The sequence below is a fragment of the Phyllobates terribilis genome, unplaced genomic scaffold (assembly GCF_046119375.1).
Source record: "Phyllobates terribilis strain yellow unplaced genomic scaffold, ASM4611937v1 Scaffold_3__8_contigs__length_932513732, whole genome shotgun sequence".
NCBI lineage: Eukaryota > Metazoa > Chordata > Amphibia > Anura > Dendrobatidae > Phyllobates > Phyllobates terribilis.
Genome location: NW_027362763.1, coordinates 281,497,362 through 281,515,910, shown reverse-complemented (window position 1 = coordinate 281,515,910; position 18,549 = coordinate 281,497,362).

The following is an 18,549-nucleotide window of genomic DNA, read 5'->3' as shown; positions in this document are numbered from 1 at the left end:
TGCTTTAGGGCAGCATTGGACGAGCCCAACAGAGAATCAGACTCCTTCAGTGGGCCCTTGCTTCTCCATCAGGGGAGTTGAGCGTGCCATGGTGAGGAGCATGATGATGATGATAGAAGTAAGCATCTGCTTTGTTTTCTTGGAATGCAGGCGCATTTATGAAGTAGGGGCTAGGCCTGAGGTGGTCAGCGTTTTGGCGCATATCCTACCTCCTCCGAGGATTGCTGGACGTTTTCCTGCTACTATTCCAGTTCTATGACTCCCATTAAAACAAAGCTTCAGGTGATGATTGATGGATGAGGTGGTGGCAAAAGAGAAAGAGCAGGAGGAACATTGATTATTCACATCAATATCAGGCCAGTCAACCACACATGTCTTGTAGGATATGTTTCTGTACCAAAAGGAGCGGTTCGGCTACACAGTTATAGGGCATGCAGTGAGTCCAATGCCTACCAAAAATTTTGAGGCACTCCAATGCCCCTTGGAAGTGACATGGAGGTCAGAGGGCCTTAACTAAACCATTTTTTCCATTTAAAGCAATTGGGTCTCCTGTGCACTGTTGGCCAAAACAGTGAATGGAAGGCTTTCCAAAAATTATGAGGAACTGCAATGCCCCTTGAAAAAGACGTGGATTACAGCATACTAAAAACCTTCTACCCATTATTGGGGAGTGGGTCTCCCTTAGTGTTCGCCTATGCATTGAAATGCAAAAGCTGACTAAAATTAGGAGGAAATGCAATGCCCGTTGGAAGAACGGTGGAGGTCGCAGTGGAATAAAAAGACAATTTCAATGCCCCTTGAAAAAGTGGTGGAGGTCGCAGTAACTTAACAAGACAGTTCTAATGCCCCCTGGAAGAATGGTGGAGGTTGCAGTAGCTTAACAAGACAGTTTTAATGCCCCTTGGAGGAATAGTGGAGGTCGCAGAAGCTTAAGAAGACGGTTTTACTGCCCCTGGAAAAAGTGGTGGAGGTCGCAGTAGCTTAACAAGACAGTTTAAATGCCCCTTGGAAGAATAGTGGAGGTCGCAGTGGAATAAAAAGACAATATCAATGCCCCTTGAAAAAGTGGTGGAGGTCGCAGTAGCTTAACAAGACGGTTTTAATGTCCCTTGGAAGAATGGTGGAGGTTGCAGTAGCTTAACAAGACGGTTTTAATGCCCCTTGAAAGAATGGTGGAGGTCGCAGTAGCTTAAGAAGATGGTTTTAATGCCCCTTGGAAAAGTAGTGGAGGTCGCAGTAGCTTAACAAGACGGTTTTAATGCTCCTTGAAAGAATGGTGGAGGTCGCAGTAGCTTAATAAGACGGTTTTAAAGCCCCTTGAAAGGATGGTGGAGGTCGTAGTAGCTTAACAAGATGGTTTTAATGCCCCTTGGAAGAATGGTGGAGATTGCAGTAGCTTAACAAGATGGTTTTAATGCCCCTTGGAAAAGTGGTGGAGGTCGCAGTAGCTTAACAAGATGGTTTTAATGCCCCTTGGAAGAATGGTGGAGGTCGCAGTAGCTTAACAAGATGGTTTTAATGCCCCTTGGAAGAATGGTGGAGGTCGCAGTAGCTTAACAAGATGGTTTTAATGCCCCTGGGAAAAGTGATGGAGGTCGCAGTAGCTTAACAAGACGGTTATAGTGCCCCTGGGAAAATTGGTGGAGGTCGCAGTAGCTTAACAAGACGATTTTATTGCCCCTGCAAAAAGTGGTGGAGGTCGTATCAGTTTAACAAGATGGTTTTAATGCCCCTTGGAAGAATGGTGGAGGTTGCAGTGGAATAAAAAGACAATATCAATGCCCCTTGAAAAAGTGGTGGAGGTCGCAGTAGCTTAACAAGATGGTTTTAATGCCCCTTGGAAGAGACGTGGAGGTCGCAGTGGAATATAAAGATGGTTTTAATGCCCCTTAGAAGAGACATGGAGGTCGCAGTGGAATAAAAAGACAATATCTATGCCCCTGGGAAAAGTGATGGAGGTTGCAGTAGCTTATAAAGACGGTTTTCATGTCCCTTACAAGATCCATGCAGTACAGCATATTAAAAACATTATTCCCATTATTGGGGAGTGGGTCTCCCATAGTCTTTGCCTATGACTTCCAAGCAAAAGCTGCCAAAAATTAGGACGGAGGAACTTGCAATGCTGGCAACATGGACTACAGTCACCCTGGTGCTATAGTGGTGGTGGAGGCTGAGGATAAGGAGAAGAGCAAAATACAGCCGAAATGAGGAAGCGTATACCCATGTGTGGGTGTGAAGCGGTGCATGGGATTACACCTCCCGAAAAAACACAGTGGATTTGACTTTATGTTACTCTGCTGTCATTTGGTGGTGATGAGAAGTCTGGGCCAATCCAGCCCTTGTTCATTTTGATAAGGGTCAGCTTGTCAGCATTGTCAGTTGACAGGCGAGTGCACTTATCAGTTATAATTCCCCCAGCAGCACAAAAAACACGCTCCGATAACACGCTAGCGGCAGGGCAGGCCAGGACCTCCTAGGCGTACAGAGCGAGTTCATTCCAAGTGTCCAGCTTGGATACCCAATAACTAAAAGGCACAGAGGAATCACGGAGGACGTTGGTACGGTCGGCAAGGTACTCCCTCACCATCTTTTGAAACTTTCCAGTCCTTGTGAGAGTACCCCGCGCCTCAGGGCCTGTAAGCTGTGCGGGTCTCAGAAAACTGTCCCAGAATGTTGACAGTGTTGCCCTGCCTCTGCTGGATTGGAGTTGCGTCTCTCTCGCCTATACGCCTTGGATGGTCAATGAACTGTGACTTCTGCCGCTAGCATGTTCAGATGGAAATTTTTTTAACAGTTCTGCAGCAAGGGCCTTCAGGTACTGCCACATTTTTGTAGACATCACCACCTCAGGAATAAGAGAGTGAGAGTTCTCCTTGTAGCGGTGGTCTAAAAGTGTTACCAACCAGTAATGACTGTCACCCAACATTTTGACAACGCGAGGGTCACGGTTAAGGCAGGGTAACATAAAGTCAGCCATGCGTGCCAGACTGGTAACGGGCAAGACTTCCGTGTCCTCACCAAGATGATGACTGACCATGCTCTCCTCCTCCTATTCCTCCTCCTCCTCCCCCCTGTCCTCAGGCCACCCACGCTGAACCGACTCTATGACAGTTGTACAGGTACTTCCGTCTACAGCGCATGATACCAGCTACAGTTCTTCCTCCTCCTCCTCCTCTCCCTCCTTGTCCCCCAATACACGTTGGGATGAGATGAGGCTGGGCTGTGTATAATCACCCATTACGGGTTCTTGATCCATCTCATCATACTCTCGCTGCAATGCCTCCTCTTTAATTCTCTGCAGAGAGCGTTGCAAAAGACAGACAAGAGGGATGCTGACGCTAATGATGGATTCATCGCCACTCACCATCTTGGTGGACTCCTCAAAGTTTCTCAGGATGGTACATATGTCAGACATCCAGGTCCATTCCTGAGGTCTTATGTGTGGAGTCTGATGTGAATATCGATGGCATTGTTGCAGCTGGTACTCCACAACTGCTCTCTTCTGCTCACAAATCCTTTGCAACATGTGGAGGGTAGAGTTCCAACATGTGGGGACATCACACACCAGTCGGTGTGCCAGAAGCTGCAAACACTGCTGCAGCACAGCAAGGGCGGCGGAAGCTGTAGCTGACTTGCGAAAATGAGCTGACAGGCGGCGTACTTTGACGAGCAGATCTGGCAACTCGGGGTATGATTTAAGAAACCGCTGTCCCACTAGGTTAAGCACATGAGCCAGGCATGGTAAGTGTGTGATCTCGCCTCGCCTCAGAGCCGCCACCAGGTTACGACCATTGTCACACATGACCATGCCTGGATGTAGGTTCAGCGGTCTCAGCCACAGATCTGCCTGCTCTTTCACAGCTGTCCACAACTCACAAGCATTGTGAGGTTTATCACCTACGCTTATGAGTTTAAGCACAGCCTGTTGCCGTTTAGCTCACGCAGTACTGCAGTGCTTCCAGCTTGTAATTGATGTGATGATATCTGAGTTGGAGGCTGAACATGAGGAGGAGGAGGATGAGCAGGAGTTGTACACTGTGGGGGCAACTCTGACAGACAAAGGGCCCGCAGTCCTTGGTGTGGGGAGGATGTGTTCCTTCCCAAGGTCCGACTGGGTCCCGGCTTCCACTGTTTACCCAGTGTGCCGTCAGTGAGATGTACCGTCCCTGGCCACAAGCACTTGTCCACGTGTCCGTTGTCAGGTGGACTCTCCCAGTAACTGCGTTGTTGAGGGCACGACAGATGTTTTGGGACACGTGCTTGCGTAGTGCGGGGATGGCATACCGGGCAAAATAGTGTTGGCTGGGGACCGAGTACCGAGGGACGGCCACCGCCATAAGGTTGCGGAAGGATTCCGTCTCCACCAGCCTAAAAGGCAGAATTTCCAACCCAAGCAGTCGTGAAATGTGAGAATTTAGGACTGTGGCCTGTAGGGCGTTGCCTGTGAATTTGCGCTTTCGTTCAAAGCACTCGGATATGGACAATTGAACATGCGGTGGGACGTGGACGTTGATGCTGTTTCTTGAGAAACTGCCATAACAAGTGAAGACTGAGAGGAGGGAGCATCTTTGCATGCAGTATGGACAGGGCATTGCCTTGCACGCACAAAAAGGGGTTGTAACACGCAAAACAGCGGAAGAAGCAGTGGTGACACCCGCTGACACTGGTCGTGGCCCATAGGTTCGCCACACAAAGTCGAGTGCTTTGCTGACATGTGCCTGATCATGCTGGTGGTGGTCAGGCTGGTAGTTTTGTCACCCCTGTTGATGCTGGCATGGCAGGTGGTGCAAATTGCCTTTTTGTGGTTATCAGCAGAGTCTTTAAAAAAATTCCAGACTTTGGAAGACCTACCGGTTGTACTGGCAACGTCCCTCGTGTTGGTGTTACGGGGAACAGTTCTGTGTGCGGCCACTACACTGCTTCTTCCTGCCTGTTGGGGTACTCTGCCTCTCTCCCCCTGTGTGCTGCTGGCCTCGATCTGCATGTCCTCCTGCCACGTTGGGTCAGTTACTAGATCATCCACCACCTCCTCCTCTTCCGCTTGCGCACCACGATCCTCCTCCTCACTTCGTGGCAATTGTGTCTCGTCATCGTCCACCTCTTGTGACAAATTGCCAGCGTCGACTTCCTGTGACCGTGGCTGTTCAAACATTTGGGCATCGCTACATGGGATCTCCTCTTCCCCCACTTCAAGCGGAGCAGGCGAGGGTCACAAATATGGAGATGGACCAGTGAACAGCTCTTCAGAGTGTCCAACTGTGGGATCAGTTGCTGTCTGACGACACACGGCATGGTGGGAGGAAGGAGCATCAGGGTGAGGAGGAGTATGCGGTCGAGACTCACGGCTACTAAAGCTTGACCGCGTGGAAGACAGACCGGAGGTGGTGGTGCCCAGGTAACTGGAAGTATTATCTGCTATCCAATTAATAACCTGTTCACACTGATCAGTTCGCAATACTGGTGTTGTAGTGTGCTTCCCTAGTAATTCGGTCAAGAAGTGGAAGCGAGAAGATGTGGCTGTTGGTTGTGGCACATTTTCACCTTGGCAACGTCCCCATCCTCTACATGCACCATCACCAGAGCGTCCAGTTCCACGTCCCTTGCCACCCGCCTTGACCATTGAAAATGAAGTAAAATAGCTTACACACGCATTGTCAATGGAAAAAGGGTAATAAAAAGGAGATTAGAACCGTGGAAGAGGAAAACCACAGTTCTGTTTGTCTGGCCTACACCAGAATCTTTAAAACAGATACAGTACAGACCAAAAGTTTGGACACACCTTCTCATTTAAATATTTTTCTGTATTTTCATGACTATGAAAATTGTACATTCACACTGAAGGCATCAAAACTATGAATTAACACATGTGGAATTATATACTTAACAAAAAAGTGTGAAACAACTGAAAATATGTCTTATTTTCTTGGTTCTTCAAAGTAGCCACCTTTTGCTTTGTTGACTGCTTTGCACACTCTTGGCATTCACTTGATGAACTTCAAGAGGTAGTCACCGGAAATGGTCTTCCAACAATCTTGAAGGAGTTCCCAGAGATGCTTAGCACTTGTTGGCCCTTTTGCCTTCACTCTGCGGTCCAGCTCACCCCAAACCATCTCGATTGGGTTCAGGGCTGGTGACTGTGGAGGCCAGGTCATCTGGCGTAGCACCCTATCACTCTCCTTCTTGGTCAAATAGCCCTTACACAGCCTGGAAGTGTGTTTGGGGTCATTGTCCTGTTGAAAAATAAATGATGGTCGAAGTAAACGCAAACCGGATGGAATAGCATGCCACTGCAGGATGCTATGGTGGTCATGCTGGTTCAGTATGCCTTCAATTTTGAATAAATCCTCAACAGTGTCACCATCAAAGCACCCCCACACCATCACACCTCCTCCTCCATGCTTCACGGTGAGAACCAGGCATGTAGAGTCCATCCATTCACCTTTTCTACGTCGCACAAAGACACAGTGGTTGGAACCAAAGATCTCAAATTTGGACTCATCAGACCAAAGCACAGATTTCCATTCATCTAATGTCCATTCCTTGTGTTGTTTGACCCAAACAAGTCTCTTCTGCTTGTTGCCTGTCCTTATCAGTGGTTTCCTAGCAGCTATTTTACCATGAAGGCCTGCTGCACAAAGTCTCCTCTTAACAGTTGTTGTAGAGATGTGTCTGCTTCTAGAACTCTGTGTGGCATTGACCTAGTCTCTAATCTGAGTTGCTGTTAACCTGCGATTTCTGAGGCTGGTGACTCGGATAAACTTATCCTCAGAAGCAGAGGTGACTCTTGGTCTTCCTTTCCTGGGGAGGTCCTCATGTGAGCCAGCTTCTTTGTAGCGCTTGATGGTTTTTGCAACTGCACTTGGAGGTACTTTCAAAGTTTGCCCAATTTTTCAGACTGACTGACCTTTATTTCTTAAAGTAATGATGGCCACTCGTTTTTTTTTACTTAGCTGCTTTTTTCTTGCCATAATACAAATTCTAACAGTCTATTCAGTAGGACTATCAGCTGTGTATCCACCTGACTTCTGCACAACACAACTGATGGTCCCAACCTCATTTATAAGGCAAGAAATCCCACTTATTAAACCTGACAGGGCACACATGTGAAGTGAAAACCATTTCCGGTTACTACCTCTTGAAGCTCATCAAGAGAATGCCAAGAGTGTGCAAAGCAGTCATCAAAGCAAAAGGTGGCACTTTGAAGAACCTAGAATATAAGACATATTTTCAGTTGTTTCACACTTTTTTGTTAAGTATATAATTCCACATGTGTTAATTCATAGTTCTGATGCCTTCAGTGTGAATGTACACTTTTAAAAGTCATGAAAATACAGAAAAATCTTTAAATTAGAAAGTGTGTCCAAACTTTTGGTCTGTACTGTATATTTGTGACTGAACAGACAGTCTGTTCCTTTTTTTTTAACGTAAAACAGGCCAAAAGCAGGATAATACAGAGATTTTACCCGTGAAACTGCAAAACCACAGTTCTATTTCTCTGGCCTACACCAGACTCTTTTAAACAGATATATTGGTGTCTGACCAGTCAGGGAGACACTATTACATTTTGTTTTACAGCAAAAAATGCCAAAAGCAGGATAATATAGAGATTTGACCCGTGGAACTGCAAAACCACCTCTCTATTTCTCTGGCCTACACCAGACTCTTTCAAACAGATATATTGGTGTCTGACCAGTCAGGGAGACACTATTACAGTTTTTTTTTAGGGCAAAAAATGCCAAAAGCAGGATAATACAGACACACTATTTTTTTTTTTGGGGGGGGGGAATACCAAAAGGTTAATAAGACGCGTATTTGTATAGTTTGACTGAGGAAAAAAAAAAAAAAGGATTTAGATGGAAAAAAAAGGATTTTTCCTGGTCCCTGAGACTGGGGGATAAGTCTAGCAATTTGACCAACAGGAGAACACAGGACTGTAATGCAGCGTTTGCTGGTATAACCACTGCATCTCCTATACAGCCCGCCTTCCTGATATCTTGGATGGATATTAGTCCTGAAAAGGACTGTTTGTTTGATTTGGCAGACTTTAGAGACCCTAGACTAACTATTTCAGAGTATAAATCTCTCCCTAGCTCAGCAGCACTGACCCTACACTGGCTGATTCGGAGTGACTGTGTCCAAGATGGCGGCGCCCGGTTTTAAATACTCGAGGTGACGCTGTGCGGCCAGCCAATCACTGTAATGCCCAAAAACAACATGGCTGCGGCATTCCAGTGACTGGCTGGCAATCCCTGCTCGGGCGAGTAACGAGCAGTGTCGAGCATGCTCGCTCAACACTAATTATTATAAATTGAATACCGCAAACTGCAGTCTGTCCTTCATTTACTTATGTGATTTCTTTTAGAATGGCAACAACAATATTTAGAGTCCTACGAAGCTTAATCCAGCTGTGTTACCTTGTGAAGCAGATTCACGCTGGAATAGGACATGTATTTTCAGACCCATAGGGAGATTTGGCTTCAATACCTGCAGATGAATAGCATGGCGGTGTTTTTTTTTTCCAGGTCAGAGATGAGAATTTCATGTAATCACATCTCAAGAACGTTTTATTGTTTTATATAAATCAGAAGACAGGAATCATACTCCGTTCTGTAGGACTCAACACAAAGAGCAGTATTTAAATGACTGTGAATATTACAGTGGGAGGTTTCGTTTCCCAGTGAAAATCTCCAGTTCTGGATTTTGTTACTGAGACTCATTTAAATTATAAGAATCTTAGCCGAACACATTGCTGCTTTTAAACTACGCAATTTAAATGTAATTGTGTGTGTCTTATCTCACTCTGAACTGCCGACAGGATTTTAATAATATTTATTTTCTTTGTTTTGACCTCTACGTTCTGTTAAAAATGAACATATATTATTCTTTGTTTTAGCCATGGGATGCAGACATTCTCGGTGCCTCATCTATTTTCTTAGGTAAAATTACTTATCCAACAGCAAATTCTCTAAGGCCCGAAGCTCAAGGACTGTAGAGTCATTTATATAATGAATCCCAGAGTGAAAGTAATTCATCTGGGGACAGAATGTCCTGAAATTGAAACTAACAAGGGAGGTTTAGACAGAAAATACATTTCTAATATTTGTCAATTTACTTTCTGCAGTATTAGCTTTTTTATGGGATCTAAATGCATAAAATGCAGGGCAGTAAAAGTTGGAACAGGAACCATAAATGAAACAGTTGGATTTTATTCTCCTGTTTCCTTTGCCTTCATTTTGTCTACTGCAAACAACACATAACTATTTATAGAAATCTATAAATAAGATTGAATATTTTATTGGTTTCTTTGTCTCTGTTATTGAGGTTCTTATTTCTGTCATTGCTAGGATGTGCATGCATCTATCTGAAGTAAAGCACTAGACAGGTGAAATATTAGGGTCTAGATACTGCAGACACTGATCATGCAGTGTTATGTTATGACTCGCTCTAGTGCATATACTTTCTGCTTCAGTTCTTTATATTGCCCAAGTACAAGTGTTTCGGTAGATAAGCTTCATGTAAACCTAAAAAGTTGCCTAATGGACACAATACAAAGGTCATTAATCCTTTAAATGGTCAATGTCTTTTCACCAAATTTTGCATACACTAATATATCTAATCAATTATATCTACTTCTTTCTCCACTTATGAGACACTTCTTCCCCTGTCCCCTGCCTTCTGAACTCACCGTCCGCTCTGAAAAACAGTGCAAATCTGTCATGGACAAAGCAAGACAGATTTCCAGCACAGTGATATGTCATACCTATTGTAATTCTCTTTGGAGATGCAATGGAGAAGGAGTGAGGACCGCTTGTGCTGCAGCTTCATGCAACTGTTATACCTCAGCACAGTGCTGGATTTACATCTACAAAGCTCAGTTCCTTCATACTGCTGTATATTATGTTTCACAATGTTGCTGCTTCTGATCAATATAATCACAATAGGATTGAGCTCATCAATTGGTGTCCAAGTACTCAGTATAGTAGGATGTATTGCCCCAATAAATCCCAGAAAAAAAATCACTGTGCTCTCTTTCGTAGTTGCAAGGTAACAAAGAAAACTCTTTTGTGAAGTACAGCACATAGACATGTCAAGTAGTATTCAATTTCAGTGCAACAATCCTTATCAGAATTTCCCTATGCACAACACCATTATCCAGATTGCCTTCATAAGTGACATAGATGACAAAGACTCAAAAAGGTCAAAACATTTTCTGATACAGATTGTCACACAAAAATTATATACTACTTGGCATATCTATGTATTTTATTTCACAATAAAGTTTCCTTTGTTGCCTTGCAACTACAAAAGAGTACACAGAGATCTTTCTGTGTGCTGATTTTGAACATGCGCTGCACAGAGAAAGAAAATCAGGAATATCTCATGTATTAGTGCAATGTGTGGAAGACATTATAGTAGTTATTCTCCACCCACTAGAACAGAGTTAACTGAAAATTAAAGATACAGTCTGTAAGGTGAAAGCTGGTAAAACATGCCAGATATAAGTCATATTGACCATGCATGTTGCTATTTCTCCTGTACACAAATATCAGAGGTAGCTAAACCATTATTGATTGAAGCATCCAAATGACTAAAGAAATAGGATTGGAACTTTCTGTGATCCCAGCCATGATTCTGTCAGCATGACTGTCAACTGCAAACGACAGATGTAGCTTTATGTAACTTGACATACATACTACAATGCAGCAAAATATCTTCATGCAAAAAACTGTATCTCGATTTCTATCTTGACATGTTCAGTAGCAAGTGTACTGCTTTGTATCAAGTTCCACTTTTCTACATTACTGTATTTTCTGCATCAGGGTACAATAAAAATACCTGTAATTATTTGGCACAAGAATCACATATCTTCTTAGGGTGCTCATTGCACATAAATTTCTTGCAATTATCACATTTGGTTTTGGTTTTTCGGTCAAATGTACCATGTCCATATTTGAACATACATAAATTATTCTGTTATAGCTGATGCCTGCTCTGAAAAAAAATGAAGGCTACAGCCAATCATTAGTGATGTTTTTAATGAAATTGTTTAAATAAATTTTTAATATTTTAATCTTACATTGGTGGTTTATGGTTACTCCATTTTTTTCTTTCCTTTGACAATTATGCTATCCGGCGTACTCCAAAGCAAGATTCTGCAGTGCTATTGTTGCATGGGGGGACACTAGAGGCTAGTTCCTTGCCGAGTCACAAATATGTGTTGTTGGGATATGTTTTGGATGATTACCGATAATGTAGCAATGATTACCGATAATGTAGCAGATGTTACTTGCAGTCCCATGTAAAGTCATAGATACTACACAATGATAACTCTCAGAGTATAGCTAATGTAGTAGATTTTAATTGCAGTCCTATGTAATGCCGTAGATATCACACAATTATAGTTCTCAAAGTATAGATAATGTAGTAAATTTTACCTGTAGTTTTATTTAACACTTCAGATAACATACAGTAATGACTCACTGAGCACTGATAATGTAGTAGATGTTACCTGCAGTCCTATGTAATGCCATAAATATCACACAATGATAACTCTCGGAGTACAGGTTATGTAGTATATTTTACCTGTAGTCGTATTTAACACTTTAAATAACATTTAGTGATTATTCACTGAGTACAGATAGAAGATGTTACCTGAAGTCCTATATCATGCCATAGATAATATACAATAACTCTCACAGTGCAGAAAATGTGCTAGATTTTAACTGTAGTCTTATGTAACACCTCAGATAACATGCAGTAAAACAGTACAGATGGTGAATAGTGTTGAGCAAAAGTGCTCGGATAATGAGTTATCCGAGCTGGCTCGGTCTTAGCAGAGTATTTTCGGCTTGCTCGGCTAATTTGTTTTTCTCCCTGCGGCTGCATGTTTTCCGTCGGTAGACAGACGCAACACCTGTGGGGATTGCCTGTTTCTTAGCCATCACCCACATGTGTTGTGTATTTATGTTGCCAGGAAACATGCAGCCACAGGGAGGCAAACATATTAGTCGAGCACATCGAAAATACTCAGATAAGACTGAGCATGCTTGAATAACATGTTATCCGAGCACGTTCGCTCAACACTAATTGTGAATGAATAATATTACCATATGAAATAAAAATAGCATACAAAGTTTTAAACTAATGATGACACGTTTCGGGGTTAATATTCCTTTATCAGATCAATAGTAGTGTTCTTCAACTAATGAAGTTGTATCAACCCCAAAAGCATTATCAATAAATGTCTCAATAGTTTGGCCCCACGGGTAGGCAAGGAGCCACTATGCTACACAATTAATGCATACACAGAAAACACCCTATTGTTGTCTGTGGTCCGGTCCCCAGCCTATACCTACCGCATGTGTTACTATTTAAAAAAAATAGGGACGGTACACATATTTTTGTTTTTGGTCATTTTTTATTGTACTAGAGGTTATATTTTACCTCTACACCACTTCGCTTTCTAAAAGATTCATTTCTTACATTCGCATCTAGACTTTTTTACATCGAACTGCGGAACAGTGAGCAACGGCCATGGTGAGAGATTTCACCAAGATATTGTGGCTATAGAGAAAATGGAATCAATCAATGCTTGCAGGTTACTGTTGGACAATTGTAAGAGATGATCCAATGCTGGTGAATAAGAGACAGGCAAAAAAGATTTGTCACTGAATGAGAACCTAATTTTGTAGTGCAATTTTTGTAACTGTTTGTAATTCACAATAGTGTTTAGACATGATTTAGTTATTTGAATTGTTGCTAAGTTTCCTCTAAATAAATATCAGAAATTTGGTATAACAAAATATTCTGCATCTTTATATTTGTAAAAATAATAATGTTTCAAAGTACTGAAACTTTTATGCATCAATTAAATGTAGCAGTAACATGAAAACGCTTTGATATAGAAATAATAGCGAACTAAAAATTTTCATTGTCAGATTTGAATTCAGGAGGTCAAAATCGTTAACAAAAATGGCTCATTTCATATCTGAACTTGGCTTGAAAATATGTACAACAGTGTAATTATACACACGATGTATATTAAAACTTTCTACTATTTATGTAAATTTTAAAAAGAAAAAAGAAAAAAAATGTACTCTCACAAAGTAAAAACGAATGAGAAAAATGCAAAACTACATCAGTTAAAAAGTAAAGAAAAATTGTAAAAAATCATTGTAAGCTGAGGCCACAATATAAGCCGCCCTAAAGTCAATGAGAACAATGCTCATTTCTTGACCTTCAATGGGAAAGCTTTCACCTTTCTAGACATTATTTGCCAACCTGTCTCTGTAATGCACACGCCCGGACTGGCTGGCGTGTGCGTGTTTAGTGATTCCACTGTGCCATGAACCGGAGAGTGCCTGGAGGGGCGTAACTAAGTATCTGCCCGATCCGACCAAGGTCGCACGACGGCATACGACGCCAGTGCACCAGGGAGGAACCGGGCAGAGGGACCAGGTGCTACTCCAGGTCAGACCCCGGACACAGCTGTTGACCCACCCTGGAACAGGCAGGTTAGGCTGGCACACCGACTGGTGGGTATAGGCAGACACGGCTGGAATACAGACAGGTGGATGCTGGCGAGCACGACTGGTATGCAGGCAGGGAGGTACTGGCTGGTATGACAGGTTGGAGCACAGAGTGGATAGGACCTAGTTCAGACTGGGATTCAGGAACAGAACCGCAGATGCAGCGGACAAACACAGCAGAGTGAGAGCGCCCGGAGCGGCGAGCAAGAGCAGAGCAAGACGAGACCGAAAGTAGCGGTGAGCGAGAGAAGAGCAGGACAAGGCCGCCTGGAGTGGTGAGCAAAGGGTCAGAGCAGAGCGAGACTGCCGGAGCAGTGAGCAAGGAGTCAGAGCAGAGCGAGACTGCCGGAGCAGTGAGCAAAGGAGTCAGAGCAGAGCGAGACTGCCAGAGCAGTGAGCAAAGGGTCAGAGCAGAGCGAGAATGCCGGAGCAGTGAGGAAAGGAGTCAGAGCAGAGCGAGACTGCCGGAGCAGTGAGTAAAGGGTCAGAGCAGAGTGAGACTGCCGGAGCAGTGAGCAAAGGGTCAGAGCAGAGCGAGACTGCCGGAGCAGTGAGCAAAGGGTCAGAGCAGAGCGAGACTGCCGGAGCAGTGAGCAAAGGGTCAGAGGAGAGCGAGACTGCCAGAGCAGTGAGCAAAGGGTCAGAGCGGAGCACGACTGCAGGAGCAGTGAGCAAAGGGTAAGAGCGGAGCGAGACTGCCGGAGCAGTGAGCAAAGGGTCAGAGCAGAGCGAGACTGCCAGAGCAGTGAGCAAAGGGTCAGAGCAGAGCGAGATTGCCGGAGCAGTGAGCAAAGGGTCAGAGCGGAGCGAGACTGCCGGAGCAGTGAGCAAAGGGTCAGAGCGAAGCGAGACTGCCGAAGCAGTGAGCAAAGGGTCAGAGCAGAGTAAGACTGCCAGAGCAGTGAGCAAAGTGTCAGAGCGGAGCAAGACTGCCGGAGCAGTGAGCAAAGGGTCAGAGCAGGCCCGAACCACCGGAGCGGTGAGCAAAGGCAGAGCAGGCTAGAACCGCCAGAGCGGTGAGCAAGGCAGAGCAGGCTAGAACCGCTGGAGCGGTGAGCAAGGCAGAGCAGGCTAGAACCGCCGGAGCAGTGAGCAAGGCAGAGCAGGCTAGAACCGCCAGAGCGGTGAGCAAGGCAGAGCAGGCTAGAACCGCCGGAGCGGTGAGCAAGGCAGAGCAGGCAAGAACTTCCGGAGCGGTGAGCAAGGTAGAGCAGGGGGGACAGGGCTCGGTTCACACGGAACAGACAGGAAGGGAAAGACAGAACCAGATACCCACAGGGTACTTGCAGTGAAGTAGCGAGTGGACCACAAACTCACAAACGGGAGTACAGGGACTACGAGTAGGAGTTAGGTATGGGATCAGATTCTGCAGGAAAAGGGAAGGTTCGGACATAGAGAAAAACAGGTAACAGGCTAGGAGAGTATTCAGACAAGAACAGGCAAAGCAGCAAGATACAGGAGCGGGTCTAGGTATGCGGCCCCTAGAAGGCGGAACGAACAGGCTAGGAGCGTGTTCAGACAGGAACAGACAAGATACAGGAACGGGTATAGGTATGCGGCCCCAAGAAGGCGGAAAGAACAGGCTAGGAGCGTGTTCACACAGGCCAGTAAATACAGCCTCCATTATAGGCAGAAGACAACAGGCTAGAAGATAGTACAGACAGGACACAATTCAGACACGGGAACTGATACCGAAGGCAGGGAACAGGAAAGGACCTGGCACGACAGCGACATAAGCCAACTGACAGAACACAATGCTCTGGCAGGGTTTCCAGGGAGGAGCTGGGTTAAATACCAGGTGACAGACAGCAATAGGCTGAGGACGCACAAGGGGTGTGCCTGCAGCAGGTACAAAAAGCAGGAAGTGATCGGGCGCCGCCCTTAAGCAGCAGAAACAGAGGCAAGCAGACAGCATGGTGGGAAGCCAGGCTAGCAGACTGGACTGGAGATCAAGTGCGCGCTCTTGCACAGTGGGAGATGGACCACTATGTAAGAATGCCGCCAGGTATGTTACAGTCTCTACGTTACTGCTTTTGTTCTACCTAATCAAATTTATTCCATGAGCAGAGGAAACGTAAATACTGTATGTGAAATCGTAGTTGAAGATGAATCTGCCTCACCCAAAGATTTCATTCCAGGAATATCTAGCCCAAAAACTTTATTAAAATAACCTTAAAGGTTAAAGGGGATATCCCAAGATATTGACAGAGCGGCAGCATCTGTTTTCCCAGCTCTGTTGACAAGGCGGGACTGCCATCGTTATTCCATTGCCTAACTGGGGAGATGGCTATCAGTCAGCATGACGTCATCAGTTATGCCCTGTCTACAAAGCAGAGAAGCTGCCGCTCTGTCAACGTGATATCAGCAGAGGTCTGTGCCCGTTCTGTGCTGGTGAAGAATGGGGACAGACACAACAGGCAGGTAGGTAGCAACTACCTGCCTGTTAGTGCTTAGGCAGTTTTTGTTTTTAAGAAAGTCCTGAATATCCTCTTTAGAGCTTGCTCATATCTGCATATAAACCTGGACAGCGCAATGTGAGAAAAAATCGCACTTGCACCAATGTTATTAAATCAGTCACTGTTTATCTGCAAGTTTTTCCTCTCCAAGTGAAACGGCCGAGACTCACCAATGCAAGTCAATGGGTGCGAGAAAGAAATCGCATGGCACACGTACCATGGCCGTGCCATCCGATTTTTACGCATCCATCTCATAGGAAAAATTTTTCAGCCGAGCACAGTAAATTCACAGAGTAAACCATCAGAATAGATAGATAGAAAGATGTCAGTGAGATATATAATTAGTGTAGTGTGTGTATACTTTACTGTACATGTATTTAGCTAATAAATATAAAATTAAATGAAATAAATGGCATGGGGCCTCCTTTATTTTTAATACCCAATTGAGGGAAAGAAGACAGCTGGGGGCTGGTGTGATTATTCTGGGAAGAGGCCAATATCCATGAATCTTCCCAGCCTATTAAAATCAGCTCACAGCTGTCTGCATAGCCTTTACTGGTTAATTAAAAGCGGGGCCCCCCAAAAATGATGTGGGGTCCTCCCTATTTTTAATAACCAGCAAAGGCTAAGCATACAGCTGTGGGATGATATTAATAGGCTGGAAAGGGACCATGGATATTGTCCCCCTCACAAACTGATAACACCAGCACTCAGCCACACCAGAAATGGCGCATCCATTAGATGCGCCAATTCTGGCACATATCTTCGGGTCTTCCAACTGCCCTGGTGCATTGGCAATTGGGGTAATGCTTTTTGGGTTGACTTCAGTTGTGTAATGTCTACGGACATCAAGCCCAGGGGTTAGTGATGGAGAGGCATCAATAAGACATCCCTATTACTAACACCTTACTCAAAAGCAATAAACACACACACACACACACACACACACAGAAAAGTCCTTTAATTGTAAAAAGCACCACCTGACCCTCTTTTTCCTATTTATCACCTTTAAAAAATAAAATAAACCAAAGGGTTGTAAATCCATCCCACATCCCATGACAATCCCAAATGCTGCTCCATGCAAATGCAGTGCTGAGTGGTGACATCAGTAATGTGACTGCTCAGCATGGCAGCCGAAACACAATGACATTAGCATGTGAAACCAGCTGAAGTGTGCATAGCAAATAAACTGAGGTAACCTTACTGACATCACCGCTTGCAGTATGAAGAAATTCTCACTCTGTGAGCGATGACGCCAGTAAGGTTACCGCAGTTCATTAGCTATGAACTGAGATAGCATTACTTATGTCAGCGCTCCTCACAACAGCCGGATTCACATGCTACTGTCATTGAGTTCCGGTTGCCGTTCTGAGCGGTCACATTACTGTTGTCACAATTCTACAGTGCGTCCGAATGTAGCAGAGTCAGGGATCCTCATGGGACCTGGGATGGATTTGCGGCAGACCCATTTTGATTATTTTATATTTTAAAGGTAATAAATGGGTAAAAGAGGTCTGGGATTGCTTTTTACAATTAACTTTTCACTGTGTGTGTTTATTGCTTTTGGTTAGTAATGGGGGTGTCCTATAGATGCCTCTCCATTACTAATCCCTAGGGTCAATGTCAGCAGACATTACACAGATGACATTAACCCCCAAACCAAAAGTCTGACTGTCAGGGAACCAGGGCAATTGGGAAGAGCTGAGGCTAAGCTCCAGAATTTCCAGTCTATTAATATCATCCTGCAGCTGTCTGCTTAGCCTTTGCTGGTTATTAAAAATAGAGGGGATTCCACGTCATTTTTTTTTTTGCACCCTTCTATTTAGTAACTAGTAGTGATGAGCGAGCACTAAAATGCTCAGGCACTCGTCGCTCGGGTCGAGCAAAATGGAATACTCGCGTGCTCGACCTGAGCAACGAGCCCAATGTAAGTCTAAGGGAAACTCGAGCATTTTTCAGGTGGCTCCCCTGGCGGTCTGCAGAGGGCCTAAAAATTGACCAAATCGATGGGAACAGTGCTCAAATGACATGGGAACATCATGGGGAAGACACCTGCAAGCATCTCTGACTCCCAGATCACTGCTGTCAGCAACGTGGTCAGAGTATTACGTCACTTTTACGGACTCACAATAAAACATACCAAAACGAAACCAAAATGGATTTTCCTGGGAAATGCAGTACAGACCAAAAGTTTGGACACACCTTCTCATTTAAAGATTTTTCTTTATTTTCATGACTTTGAAAATTGTACATTCACACTGAAGGCATTAAAACTATGAATTAACACATGTGGAATTATATACTTAACAAAAAAAGTGTGAAACAACTGAAAATATGTCTTATATTCTAGGTTATTCAAAGTAGCCACCTTTTGCTTTGATGACTGCTTTGCACACTCTTGGCATTCTCTTGATGAGCTTCAAGAGGCAGTCACCGGAAATGGTCTTCCAACAATCTTGAAGGAGTTGCTTAGCATTTGTTGGCCCTTTTGCCTACACTCTGTGGTCCAGCTCACCCCAAACCATCTCGATTGGGTTCAGGTTTGGTGACTGTGGAGGCCAGGT